Source organism: Leucopleurus acutus (genome assembly GCF_964270905.1).
Source record: "Leucopleurus acutus genome assembly, chromosome: 15".
NCBI classification, from domain to species: Eukaryota; Metazoa; Chordata; class Mammalia; order Artiodactyla; family Delphinidae; genus Leucopleurus; species Leucopleurus acutus.
This window is the reverse complement of record NC_139157.1, coordinates 25,761,889-25,776,389: the sequence shown is the minus strand read 5'-3', so window position 1 is coordinate 25,776,389 and position 14,501 is coordinate 25,761,889.

Below are 14,501 nucleotides of genomic sequence, written 5' to 3'. Positions count from 1 at the left end.
GTTGAAGGACCTCAGAGAAAAAGGCTCTAGCAGTTTAATGGGCTCTGGGGTCAGGGGAAGGTCAAGGGGATAGGTAGAGGGCTAGGAGCAGAAAAGTAATAGGTACTGAGAGTCGGAAAAAAAGCACCTTCAGGGTTTCCCCTTTCTTCCCCCGTAAGGACATTTCAGCAGAGGCATCTGAAAAGGACCAAGGTCTCAGATAGAGAGCCCAGCACCTGGGCTAAGAATGCAAATATATAAAGAGCATGACAGCCAGAGCCTCTGTCCTTGACTGCAACTTCTTTCAAAATCTGCTGTGCACCAAGTCTGGTGTAGGGAGGGCGGTTTTCCTGGTGAGACCTGCTGGGAGAAACCTTTTGTAACTACATTTGTAGTTGGTCAGGCCTGAAAAATTACACATAGTTTTTTGTGGTTTTTTTTAATGTCATTAACTTTTTTTTTTTTAAGATGTTGGAGGTAGGAGTTTATTTATTTATTTATTTTTGCTGTGTTGGGTCTTCGTTTCTGTGCGAGGGCTTTCTGTAGTTGTGGCAAGTGGGGGCCACTCTTCATCGAATTGTGTGCGGGCCTCTCACTATCGCGGCCTCTCCTGTTGCGGAGCACAGGCTCCAGACACGCAGGCTCAGTAGTTGTGGCTCATGGGCCTAGTTGCTCCACGGCATGTGGGATGCTCCCAGACCAGGGCACGAACCCGTGTCCCCTGCATTAGCAGGCAGATTCTCAACCACTGCGCCACCAGGGAAGCCCGTTACACATAGTTTTTAATCAGCAACTGGACTCCTCTGAAGGGCCTCAGAAGGTGCAAGATTGGAAGTTTAGCAAAAAGGTATACAGGTGGACTGATGTGAACGGACACAGACCACAAGGTTTTCTACATCTCATGTAAATGCCCAATAGAGAGCATCCACTGCGGAGCGGCACTTAACCACCAAGGGGAGGAGAGGACTTGTTCTGTGGATGTCATCCAGCCTGTCTCCTAGGCCACCTTTGTTTTTGCAGAATGGGCCCGTGAATGGCGCCTCTGCATTGGCCCAACACTTGTGCTTCTTCACACAAAGCTTGACCCAGCTGCTGCTACTGGTGAATCCCTAACCTTCTGGCAGCAGTAATGGACACTGAACCCTCAATAGAGAGCCATTCCTCAAGGAAGCCATAAAGCCACTTGCTGGCAAGTTGATAACACTGGTCCCTCTACCAGAGAGGAGACAAGGAGTTGTCCTTGTTCAGAGAGGGAATCTGCCGTAGGCCCGTAAGCATCCATGCCCATTCTTTCTGAGTCTGCTAAGAATACAAAGCCCTCATAGCTCTTACCCAGGCCATGTCTCAGGGTTTTGTTTGCAGCAATCTATCATGAGGGATGAGGTAAGGTCTCCCCTCAGGACAAAGAGAAGGCTGGTTTATTGCTTGCTATAGAACAACAGATTCCCTAAGCTGAGTATTCCTCATTTGTGATGCAAATCTACCTGGGCCTTCTGTCACTCTTCTGTGAGACTTGGACACGGGAGGAAATGCTGTACATCATGCTGCTTACTAAGAGTAAAAAGTCTTTGTCTCTGATCTAAGAGTCTTGTGTCTTCTGCCAACATCCATAAAATAGTAGCAGATTAACTTAAAAGTAAGGTAAAATAAATCCCATACCTCACAGTTCCTAGCAGAATTGATACCAAGTCCAGATAAGCGTTTGCCTTCTCTGCTTTCAGTATGTCCACAGTACCATGAACCAAGAGTTGATAGAATACTTGAATTATCAACTTGGTATCCTATAGAACATTGCCTTAGATCGAGGAACTTTTTTTTTCTTTCTTTCTGCTGTATGCGGGCCTCTCACTGTTGTGGCCTCTCCCGTTGCGGAGCACAGGCTCTGGACGCACAGGCTCAGCGGCCATGGCTCATGGCCCAGCCGCTCCGCAGCATGTGGGATCTTCCCGGACCGGGGCACGAACCCGTGTCCCCTGCATCGGCAGGCGGACTCTCAACCACTGCGCCACCAGGGAAACCCCTCCGAGGAACTTTTTTAACAGTGAGGGAGGTACAAAATATGGTACATGAACACAGTACCCACTGTTCTGATCATGTGCCCCATCATTCAGAGGCATTTGTATTTTAAAAAATGGCAGTCTGTTAAAGATTCAGATAAGAAGTCAGCTGAGGGGCAAAACCCTGTGGTTTAGCGGTAATTTCTGCTAGCATGTGATAGCCACATTCAACCAAAGATTGATACAGAGTGCATCCCCAATAGCTATAAGACATTGGTCCTGAAACCCAGTAGCACAAATAAAATTGGGCCTTCTTGCCACCTCTCCCAGTATCCCACTTATAGAATCTATGCTTCCCTTCCTTGAAGCCTTTGACTCTGCTAGGTTAAAAATCTTAGTTCTTTGGGAGAAACCATCAGCCAAAGGATACAGTAAAGGTTCCATTGAACTTGGAATTGTAACTACCACCAGATCACCATCTAGCAGTGGACCAGCAACCATATAAAGGAATTATACTACCACGGAAGTAGCTGATAAGGATTAACGTGAAGTTCTAGGATCTTTTCTACACAATGGGTCAGAGAAGAGTATGTTTAGAATCTAAGAGATATACTGGGGCTCTCTTGGTGACTCCATGCCCAGTGAGAATGATAAATGGGCAATTGCAGGTATTATACCCCCAAATAAAAGCAAGGTAACATCACTTGACAATAAGAACCTGGGTCAACCATCAGTCAAATCACTGAGGCCAATTCAGTGACGGTTGAGTAAAAGGGAATTCTAGAAGGGATGGTGAAGCAACAAGATAATGAAAATCAGTTATGCCCATTGGATTAGCTACAGCTTTAGGAACTATAATGTTTCACTAATCTCTTGCTTTCAATCTTTTCAGACATATAACTGGCTACTACCTTGAAACAGACTCTGTGACCAATTGAACTTACACTTTCTCTCCTGAGGAATAAGTGAGAAAATCTTGTTCTCACAAAAATGGAGTCTCCACATTTTAGTTATGGGTGCTAGACACTTAGAGAGCACAACTGAATTTGAGTGGTGCAACGTGTAAAACGCTCAGGTGCCACATCAGCCTCCCCTGTCTCTGAGGTCTTTGGGCAGAGTTTCCACATCTCCACATACGCCCTGAATTTCAAGCAGCCATTACCCAATAGCAATTGTCTCACGCCAGTGCCACATACTCTTTACCTCCTCCCCTGGCTTTCCTAGTAATGCTAAGGAATCAGGCCCCAAGAGAACTTGTGAGGGTTCATGCAATCACCACCCAGAAATTCAGAATTCATGTCCCATGGGACCAATATGTAGCCAATGGGAAAGGGAGCTGAGCGAATAAATGTTTCTCAATCCATCTCCCACTACGCCCAACCCAACAGTCCATACTGACAATGCCACTCACTCAAGGGGAAATCCCAGATCACCTCCCCCCAAACTCTTCACCACCCAACACAGCCTCAGTAGTTTATCTCTGTCTTTGAGCCCCAAGTAATTATGGAAATTACATCAGAACACAAAGGTACTTAACAGACTCCAGTATTCCCCACACACTAAAGCCCCCCAGGCAAAGCAGGCTCAAGCAAAAGACCTTAGTGTTCAAGTCCTTTCCAGTCGCAGGGAGTGTCCAATAGGCTCTCCCCAAGAAGGGCAATGTGAATCTTCTGTGAGTCTCCCGCAGGATGGGTAGCAAAGTTTATTCGGATTCTTCCTCCTCTGGCTTTGCTTGATCTTATTTTGGGTTTTCTCATGGTACACTGGGTGCTGATGGTTAGAGAGGGATCCTCAGCCAGTGCCCCGGGCTCCCTGAGCCACCAGACAGGTAAAGCCTGTACCCTGGTGAGAGGTGCTTCACAGCATTGGTGCAAGTGACCCAATCCCATCCAGCGGGTCCCGCCCATCAAATGATGCCACAGGTCCCACTCCCTAGGGGCCGTTCCTTGTTTCACCTGGAATGAGTGCCAGGCACTTCTCCTCGTGATTTATCTCACATGGACCAGCCAATGCAGTTCTGGACTCCACTTTTCTCATCAGCCTTCCTCCCTACATGAGCCCTAGAGGATGCCCTCACCCCACCTTTTTTTTCCTCCAGAATGAGAAACACTAAAAAATGCAGATAAGTGAAAATAATGCTTTGGAGAGATGAGAGATGTGATCATAACTTAATTATCATTTTTATTTTTAACAAAGTACTAAAGGCATCAGAAGGCCTTGCCGAGGTTGTCAGTGACCAGCTCACAGCCCAGGGCTCGATAGGAATATGAACTATAAGACTTGCTCCTCAGAAGTCTAGTTGGCAACTGCATCTATAACAGGGATTCACAGGCTGGGGAAATTTCAAAACAAAATTTCAGAGAATGGCAGAGTTTTATTTTGTCGTGAATAGGCATTACAAGCAAACAAGAGACACTGCCATTTATTCTCACCGTTGTATCTTAAATGAACGGAAATTTTAACATCTAAAGATGGGAAGAACGTGATTCAAATAAGGGAGAGCCTTTGACTAAATTAACATCAAGAAAAAAAAATTACTGCCTTGTTCTTTTCCTCATTTCGCTCCAGATAAATGTCAATTGGTCAGAATAGACCTGCAGGAGTCCATGTTCAGACCTTGGGAACCACTCCTCTGTAGCATAACTCAACCAAGAATTTGCACAGAGCTCCCTGTGCAGCGGTAGGAACCCCTACAGTGGGTACAAGGATATTACTAGCTTCTCCGTGACCTGTGCTGGAGGCCTGCCCCAGCCCTCTGACCATGAGCAATGAGATGCTGTCTTTCAGTTAGGATGGAGACTGCAGCCATATGGAATCTGAACGCAGCTGTGCTGTGTAAAGTATGCCGGCAGCTTGGGATACAGATCGTCTTCTGTTGCTAGGCCAAGTAAAATGGATTCTTTTTTATTCTCCCTTAAGCAATCCCTATTTTAAATCTGTTTTTGAAAATCTATAGGACAATGTTGCAAGAAGAAAAATATAATGAAGTATTACCTTATGGCAATGTGTTTTTAGCAACATAGACTATCAAATTACTAAGAGACTTCAATATCACAGGCAACTCTTAAAATTGGGATCCCCTAAAAGTCATCAAGCACAACTCACTGCAGTTCAGGAAACCCTGCCCCACATTGCAGCCCTCACTCCGTGCCACACGGCTTACCTGGCCCCCAGGGCTGCTCTCTGCTTGTGCCCGGCTCTCCCAAATCTTTAATTCTAGCCATTGCCCCTTGCCAGAATTTGAAGTCTCACATGAGAAAAGTATTATCATTTTTGTTTCCACTCAGATTGGAGAAAAAAACAGACCTCACCCTTATACGCTCCAACCAAATCCTATTCCCCCAAATCTTTTCCCTCCAACTTGAGTTGCAAAATGAAATCTCACATGTGTACCTGGATGACAATAGATACAGGATAAGGAGAGGGACTAGAGAGGGACGAAGGGCCCTTGCTCAGCCACCCAAATTGCCTGTTGCCTATGGGATCTTATATATTTTCTTTCCATAGAAAATCTCCAGGAGCTACTTCCATGGGAAAATTAATTTCAAAAGTACAAGAAAAAAGGAAAAAAGCAATGAAGAGCCATGTCAGGTTTTGGCTGGGTGTTTGGAAGGCTCAGGCCGGCCTGGCTGGGATTATGTGAGATGATGTATCAAATATGACGGAAAGGGGCTGTGCAGGGGAAGCAGGGCAGAGCTGGGCTGCAAGGCGGTGGTCACTACAGTACATCTGTCAGATGAACAACTGACTGATCATGCCCTCAGGCAGAGTTATCTGGAAACCTTGTACTTTTTAAAATTTCTGCAATCATTAGCAAGTAGTAGTCTTATTCTAGAGGACAATTCCGAGACCATTTTTCTATTCTTTCTATATCATCACCAAGTGGTGATTTTCTCAGCTGAACGGTTCATTTCCGTTGAGTTTATTGGCTCCTTTTTGTACCTGGTTGTTTTGCAATCTAGTCACTCACCAATATACAATCCAGGAGTCTGAAAAAATGGATTTTGAAAGTAGCTCTTCCTGTAAGTTTCATATTGAAGGAGGAAAGACCGAGCTGGAAAGTGTTTCCTAGAACCCAACTCTGTACTTGGTCTGATATTTGTGAAATAATTAGAAGGTGACCCTTGCTTATGGTGAACTCGTTTTGAATTCCTAAGTGATGTAGACATACTGTGAAGCGAGATTGGGCAGGTTCCTACAGACCATTTACCATTAGGAACAGAGAGTTCCCAGGAGAAGGTGGATGCCCTTGAGAAACATAGCTATGAGCAGTGCTGTTTTGAGAAAGTGGGAAAAAAAGTCTCTCTACAAACTGTCTAAAATGTCCCATTCCCTAAGCTCTCTAGGCTTTGGGCTGTGCTAATACCAGAGAACGGAGAAGCTAAACCAGCACATTCTATGAGAAAGGGCGAAAAACTAGGCTTGATTCTCTGTCAAGTGTAGCAAGGGCTGGAGAAAGGCTTTGTACAGCCCTGACAGGAAGCCCCATTCAGGTGACTTGAAGAAGAACAATTCCCAGGATAGAAACTTATCATGTATTTATGAGCCACTGATTTGAGTCACCTGGAGCAAACCACATCCTCAGGATTTCTTCACATTTCTCAGCTCTCCGACTCAGAGTGAACTAAACTGAAAGATAACTGAGTGTAGTTTTCAAGAGGAAAGAAGTTTCGGTATGAAATTGTTCCTCTGAGGCATCTGTGGCTGGGACCCTGTCGGGGCAGAGGGCCTCTGCCAGACAGCAGGCCACGCCCGGCTTCCCAGCAGGCCCTGCCTCTAAGACACGTATCATTTCAAAACTCTCCGCTACCTCTCTTCCTCAGTGTACCTTTTCAGTGTGGCTGCTTCTTTTGTTTCGCTTGTTCTTTTCTTGCCCATAACGTTAGAACCATATATTTTTTTAAAAACACCCTATGGTAATGGTTTATGATGGATCCCCTTAAAAAGTCTGAGCTCGAGAAAGAACCAGAAGCATCAGGAACAGGGTAAAGAACTGTGTTGTCAAGGACTGCACTAGAGCAAAGTCCAGCTGAGTTGGAAAATCATTTTACAAACTTGTAAGAATGGAGTCCCTCAAGCCTTGCACGCCTACGTCTTTCAAAAGGCAATTTACAAAGAAACGAGATTTGAATTAAAAAAAAAAAATTTTAAAGGACAAGGTGTGCCCTTAAAATCAATATCCCAACATATATTCTAGATTTAATTCTGACTCCAAAATAATTCAGTCATGTGGCAGTCACCTTGCGAGAAGAGATACCATTCCAGAGCTGCACACTGAACGAGGCATTTACACAAAAGGCCAGTGAATATCCTTGCTGACGTGCTGGGGGATGCAGGGCACCATGGGCATTTCAACTCCTCTCAGAGCCAGCACTCAGCCCTGCCTGAGCCACAGCTCTCAGGGATGACCACTCTCTGCCAGTGTTTTTGGGAACTTCAAAACTAGCTGTTGGGCTTCCCTGGTGGTGCAGTGGTTGGGAGTCCGCCTGCCGATGCAGGGGACGCGGGTTCGTGCCCCGGTCTGGGAAGATCCCACATGCCGCGGAGCGGCTGGGCCCGTGAGCCATGGCCGCTGAGCCTGCGCGTCCAGAGCCTGTGCTCCGCAACGGGAGAGGCCACAGCAGTGAGAGGCCCGCATACCGCAAAAAAACAAAAACAAAAAAACTAGCTGTTAGGTCCCCCGAGCTAGATCAAACCAGTTCAGAACACACCCAGATGAGCTGACTCCAGCTTAGACAGTATTGTAACATGGAGGAGAAACAACATAAAGGAAAAAAATGTGCCACTGTTCGTACCTGACTCTGCCCAAGTGCGGTGAGCCCAGTTTCTGTCTCAGAAAGAGCTGGATGCTACTCTTGGCGTGGCTTCCATCTGTAAGTATGGTCTGAGACCCGTAGAAATGCAAAGGAGTGAACAGCTGCCTCTTCCTGTTTCTACTCCCCCATCCACAAACCACCCTTGTGTCCTGAGTGAACCCGAGTCAGCTTCTAGGGTTGCCCATTTGCGTGGTAAGAGTGTAGAAGCCATGAGCCGTCAGCACAGGCCAGGAGAGGTGCTCAGATTCTGGGTACCAAAGAAGCTTCACTGACAATGGAGACTAGAGCCACGTGGGCCCTGAGGCTGTGACGAGCAGCCTCATCCACTGTGGAACTGTCAGCAGTGGCTCTTGACCAGGGATGATTTTACCCCCAGGGGACACGTGGCAAAGTCCGGAGACGTTTTTGGTTGTCACAGCTGGAAGGATGCTCCTGGAATCTAGCAGGTAGAGGCCAGGGATGCTGTTAAACATCCTACAACACACAGGACAGCCTCCCCTCAACAAAGAGTCATCTGGCACAAAATGTCAATAGTGCCAAGGTTGAGAAGCCCTGATCTAGATAGAGTATGTCACCAATCCTACACTGAGGAAAAGCAGGGAGAGGAGATCCACAAAGTGCTCACTGGCTCTTAAGAAAGCCCAGCGTTGGGGCTCCCCTGGCAGTCCAGTGCTTAAGACTCTGCACTTCCACTGCAGGGAGCACAGTTTCGATCCCTGGTCGGGGAGCTAAGATGCTGCATTCCACGTGGCATGGCCAAAAAATAAAAGAGAAAGCAGAGCATTGTCCTGGGTTTCCTCCGAGGAGGTTTGCGAGGAGTAACAGTGCTTCCCAGCAGGAGGGAAGCAGTTGTGGTGGGTCAGGTCTGTCCCGGCTATTTGCTACCTCAATCCTTGTAAATGATTTTACAGAAAAAAAAAAAAAAAAAAAAAAAAACATGAAAAGGAATTCTTGCAGCTCCCCTAGGGAGCAGTTCTGAAAATACCACTTTTTGTTTCAGAGTCAACAGAAAAAGATGACGTCATAGGGCAGGGGTTTTTGTCTGTTTATTGACTGATACACCCCACAACCTTAGAGCAATATTTGGCACATGGAAGGCACTCAAAATACGTTAACTGAGTGAATAACACCCTCAGATCAGCCTAGGATCCTTCTCAGCCTCCCTCCTTATTGGGGAAATAATAACTGACATTTATTAGTTGTTTATTAAGTACCAAGAACTGTTCTAAATGCTTATAATATCCACATTAATTAATCCTCAACCACATTATGAAGTGGGCGCTATTATTATCCCCATTTTACAGAGGAGGACAACCGAGACAAAAGTTGAGTAACTTGTCCAAGGTCACCCAGCTAGTCGAGCCAGTATTCAAACCCACGCTGTCCTGCCTCAGAGCCTGGTAGCTTACAGCTGGGCGGGGCCTATTTCCCCAGGGAAGACCATATGCCGGGGTCCAACGCTGCTGCGTCTCACTCAGCACCAGTGAGAAATAAAACTAAAAGCAGAAAATAAGAATAGTACCTCCTGGCCTAGAATTAAGCCCTGAAATTATGATGAAGATGCAGGTCCAGAAAAGGAAAGAGTTGAAACATCCCCAAGTTCTGGAAGACCTAGAGGAGTCTTTGATGCTGCAAGGTGACAGATGAGTAGGTTAGGATCAGACAGCAGTGCTTTGCCCGGCTCCCTACCCAGCTTCTGCACCTTCATCCTTAACTGTCAGCAGAGTCTCCTCCGGCTCAGTGCCCACCGCCTGTATCCAGCTATGCATCTGAACCTCATCAGACAGAACTGGAGGGGCCCTGCCCCAAGCCACTCAGCCACTTGGATGTCAGCCTTAATGTCAGCTTTCTCCTGACTCTGTGCTCCAAGTAACCCCAAGCTACCTCCCAGTTCCTCTGAGCTAATAACCTTCTTAGCTTCTGCCTGTCCCTTCTCTCCCTCCCAGGATGAGAGCTTTGATCTTGAAGCCCCTTTTGCAGTTACATCCTGTTGGCTTCTGTCAGACCATCAACCTGACCACATCTCTACAGATTGTCTTCGTTCAACTACTATATCCCCACGCTCTGCTCCCCTCCCAGAGCTCTGAGCTGCCTGGCTAGACCTCCCTGACACCATCACCTGCCTGGACTGCCACTTGGCATTAGTTCCATCCTTTTCACATACCATGCTCCACCTGCCGGGACTCCCCACTGCTTGCAGCTGTGTTTGTTCCCAGCCTCTGCCCTGAACCCCTGGGATGGATATGCCCAGTCCCCAGACAGGTGGAGCAACTACCTCCTGAGAGCTGACACCTCAGCTGTGATGCTGCTTAGAATGAAAGCTTGACCCTATGCTGAGATCAGCACCTTTGTCCTCCACCCCACATAGAGCTGTGTCACATCCTCTATGCAGGCTTTCCTAAATTCCCCAGGCCAAGTTGGCCATCTTCCTTGGTAAACTTGGAGTTCCCTGGATAGGTCTCTATGAAGACACCTGTCACTATAATAATATTTAATGTGTAATATATGTAACAGGGTAGAGAATATTCTCTTCCCTTGTAGCAGGCATGAGATTTCTCTTAGGGCCGGAAGCATTTTTGTTGGGAAAATTTTCTTAAGATTGCTTGGCTTTAGTGAGTTCCTGCAAGAAATATCATCTGGTGCTTAGACCTCAGAGAAAAGGTCAAGATCACACCAGACAAGGAGAGCCATCTATTTGATCCTCAGAGCAAGGGGAGAGAATAAAGGAAGGAGAAATATATGGGCAGGGAAAGGAAGTGTCCTAGATCACACTCTAGGATGAGATCCTTTGCCCTGGAAAAGCCAACCAGCCGTACAATAAATAAGTTGTTGTTAGAAAGCAGAAATGAGTTGGGATTTGGCATCCAGGTTTATTTGAAAGGAATCAGAAGCAACATGTATAGACACAGAGACAGAAGAATTGTGGGATTGCAAACCCTTTGGAATTAATTGTATATATAGATATATCCTTTTATGTTTTTATATGTCGGTATAGATAGATAGATAAATAGATAGATAGATAGATAGATATAGTTATCTCTTGGCGAGGCTTAGAACTTCCCAGCCATAAAGTGGAGGTCCAGCCATGCCCATCTAGATGTCAGAGATGTGTGGAGGGTAGGAGGGTGGGCAGCTGACATCTGAGTAGCATGAGCCTCCGCTATTTAGCATAGGACTCCTTGACAACAAAGACCACATTTTTTTTTTTTTTTTTTTTTGCGGTACGCGGGCCTCTCACTGTTGTGGCCTCTCCCGTTGCGGAGCACAGGCTCCGGACGCGCAGGCTCAGCGGCCATGGCTCACGGGCCCAGCCGCTCCGCCGCATGTGGGATCTTCCCGGACCGGGGCACGAACCCGTGATGTCCCCTGCATCGGCAGGCGGACTCTCAACCACTGCGCCACCAGGGAAGCCCAAAGACCACATTTTATTCATCTTTGTTCAGCCTTTCTTTGACACAGTGCCTGCCTGGCACACAGATAGTGCTCAGCAAACATATGGTGAATTGGTAGATGACTGCAGCTATCCCGAGAACAGCTCTACCTTGCTAGGTTTATGCAAGATATCCTTGTATAAACCAGTCTCCCTAAGAAATTGGAAACTATCATCTGAAAAATCTTCACACCTTGTGAGAAATCATCTCAAGAGAGTTACCAAGCCAGGGAATTATGTGTTGCTGCCTTGCTTGTTAGGGCAGAGGGCATGGAGCCCCGGCCAGAGGGGCTGCCATCCTCCAGGGCCTCCAGGGAGTGCGGAGGCCAGCGTTCCTGAGTCAGCTCATGGGAGGGGCTCAGGTAGACGGCCCCAGGTGGAGGTGGGAACGCTGTCAAAACCTGGGTGGGGTAGGGAGGGGAGAAGCAATTTCAGCTTCTGTGTGCATGCTGGTTTAGTTCTCACAATTATTCCTCTAGACTAGAGGCTGGGCGTGAGAGCTGTCTACTCCCTGAGAAATGCAGGGGGCTCCAGATGAGACATTAAAGGTACAAGAGTTGCAAGGTGACCAACCTGACACAATAACTTACACTTAAAAAAACCAAAACCAAACAAAAAAAAATCGCTTGCACTTGGCCCTGCTCTGATGCATCCCTGCTTTGATGCACCCCATTCCTTTACCCGGCTTCTGAGGGCCTCCTCGGCCTGACCCCACTTGGCTAGCCAACAGATTCCCAACATCAAAGACACGCCTTCAGAAGTTGACCTCCCTCACCAATCGGGAGGCCATGTAGGTTGGTCCCAAGTAATAAAATTTCCATGAACCGTATGAGCAGGGACTCTGAGAGACAAGACCCTGATCTTCTAACTGAGTGAGCCACCCATTTGTTGCTGAGGTTGTTAGTCGCTTACCCTGTCTTCTAACCAAAGACGAGGTAGCCTCTATTTAAAAAGCCAGTTGATCTGATCTCTCACCAGCTGATTTCTGTGTGCCGTTTCCACGAATGAGTATTTACATACTTTCTAAGCCATGTCACCATCGTGTAAGAAGCTCAAGCAATACTTACACATGTTATGTCCTAGAACACGTTATTTTCCTGGAAACAATGACAATAAGCGCTACTTACTCCCTCTAATGAGAATGTGCCAGCCTGTCTATCACCCAGGAGGAGGAATGACAGGAGGTCTTGAGATGCCCTGAAGGAGGCTCTAGGACTCATCAACTGAGTTCAAAGAGAGAACAGTCGCTCATGGTGGTGTTTCCTTTAGCCAGAGGCTGATATCATGGCTATTTAGGCTGCAATGGGGTAATATTCAAAAATTAATCACTGGAGTCATATAAGAATATTTGCACTGTCTCACCTGAAGAGAACACCTATGTTCATAAAGCACCTGGGATCCTCACAGCTCTGTGGTGGGTCTCTCAAGATTGAACACTGCCTTGTCAACCAATCCCCCCACAGTCACCACTAAATATTAATAACTTTGCCCTTTCAGCCCTTACTCTTAGCAGTAAGACTCTGTCCTTAGGTCTTCCACGTGTTGACTGGTTTAATCCTCACAACCTTATGATGTATGCACACTTAGTACCCCCCTTTGACACACAAGGACACTGAGGCTCGCCCAGGTTAAGTAATTTGCCCAGGGGTGTCGTTAATAAATTGTAGGACCTGGATTTGAACTCAGGAAGCCTGACTCCAAGACCTATGTACCAAAATGTTATGTTACTCCAAAAAAAAAAAAAAAACTGAGAGAAATGGAAGAATGATATGTGAATGGCATAGAAAACCAACATGAGTTAAACTATCTGAACTGGGGGGAAAAAACAGAACAAAAAAGAAATCAGAGGAACAAAACTATCCTTTTATCAACTCTGTAGTTCTCTCCATTTAAATCTGATGCTGACCTCACTCCCATGGGGAGATGGAGACCATAGTTAAAACACAAGTAGAAACCAAAATAACTTGCTTTGGGGTTTCAGTGTGAGGATAGAATTTTTGAGGGTAATTTGATTATCTGGGCTTTTCCTTCAAATGTTGAGTTTAGACCCTAACCCCCAACAAAACATGACTCCATTCAGTTGAGGTGACTGGCTGGGGCAAAGCTTGTAGCATTTTTCCATCACTGAATCACCATCAAGAAGCATCCTGAGAAGCACCAGCTGTGCACCAGGTTGGCATTCAGAGCTATTCCTTCTTTCTGCTGCGGGGGCCAGAGCCCTCCTGTGCCCAAGTCACTGAGCTCAGTAGGCACCGAGGCAGAGCTCACAGAATAATAGCAACTAAATTAAAACAGCAGAGACTTGTAGTCAGATGCTGGCCAAAACAGCATTAAGCAATTCTCCATACATCAATCACACATTAGTAAGAACTGCTCCATACAGATTCTATTCGTATTTTCCCTAACCTTACAGCAAAATATCTGCCCACAAATGCCCAATACTAATTGTTCTTCCATGTCGAAAGCCATTTCCTTTGTGCAATGTCCCTCATGTCATTTGACAAAGGTATTTTGCCAGAAGCACTTTGGGTCTTCTTTCTGAGCATAATGTTAGTCATTATCTTTGAAGCTGGTTTTAGAAGCTTATCACAAATAGTGTAACTCATACTATTTTTGCTCTAAGAAGCTCGTTTGGTGTCAATCTTCAGGTAGAGAAGAGGGCCTCGGACAGGAAGCTGAAACTAAGAATGATGTATTCAGGAATTGAGAGGGAAGGGTCAGTCTCCCGTTTAGTTTAGACCAGTAGTTAATTACCATACTTCAGAGTCGCCTGAAGAACTAAAGAAATTAAAAATAACTCCTCAGCCCCACCCAGGTTTTGATTTTAGGGTCTATTTCTATAAAATAGTTTGCCAAATAAATGTTTGTTACAAGATGGAAAAAAAGTATTCACCCCCCTCCCTGTCCCAGGTCAGGGAGGCAGGTACCTGGGAAATTATTTTAAAGTTTTCTAGCTCATTTCCATGATCAGCATAGACCAGAGCTCTATTGTAAAAATAATATATTCCAGAAAGCCCTCTGTGCTGCAGTTATTTTCCATTAGTTCTAGACCTACTATCAAAATTTAATTTTTCCAAGGATTAATGTTTATAAAAGATGAACCACTATCATGGAGCATGTATTAATGAGAGTTTAAGATTGTAAAATTGACTTTTTTACTTCCTACCTATATTTTCTCTCAAAATGAAACAGAAGAGTACCACCTAGGAGAAACTCCGCACACTGACCAGAGCCTCAGAGCCATCGCCTTCCTGGTTATCCCAACAGGTAAGGGACTGA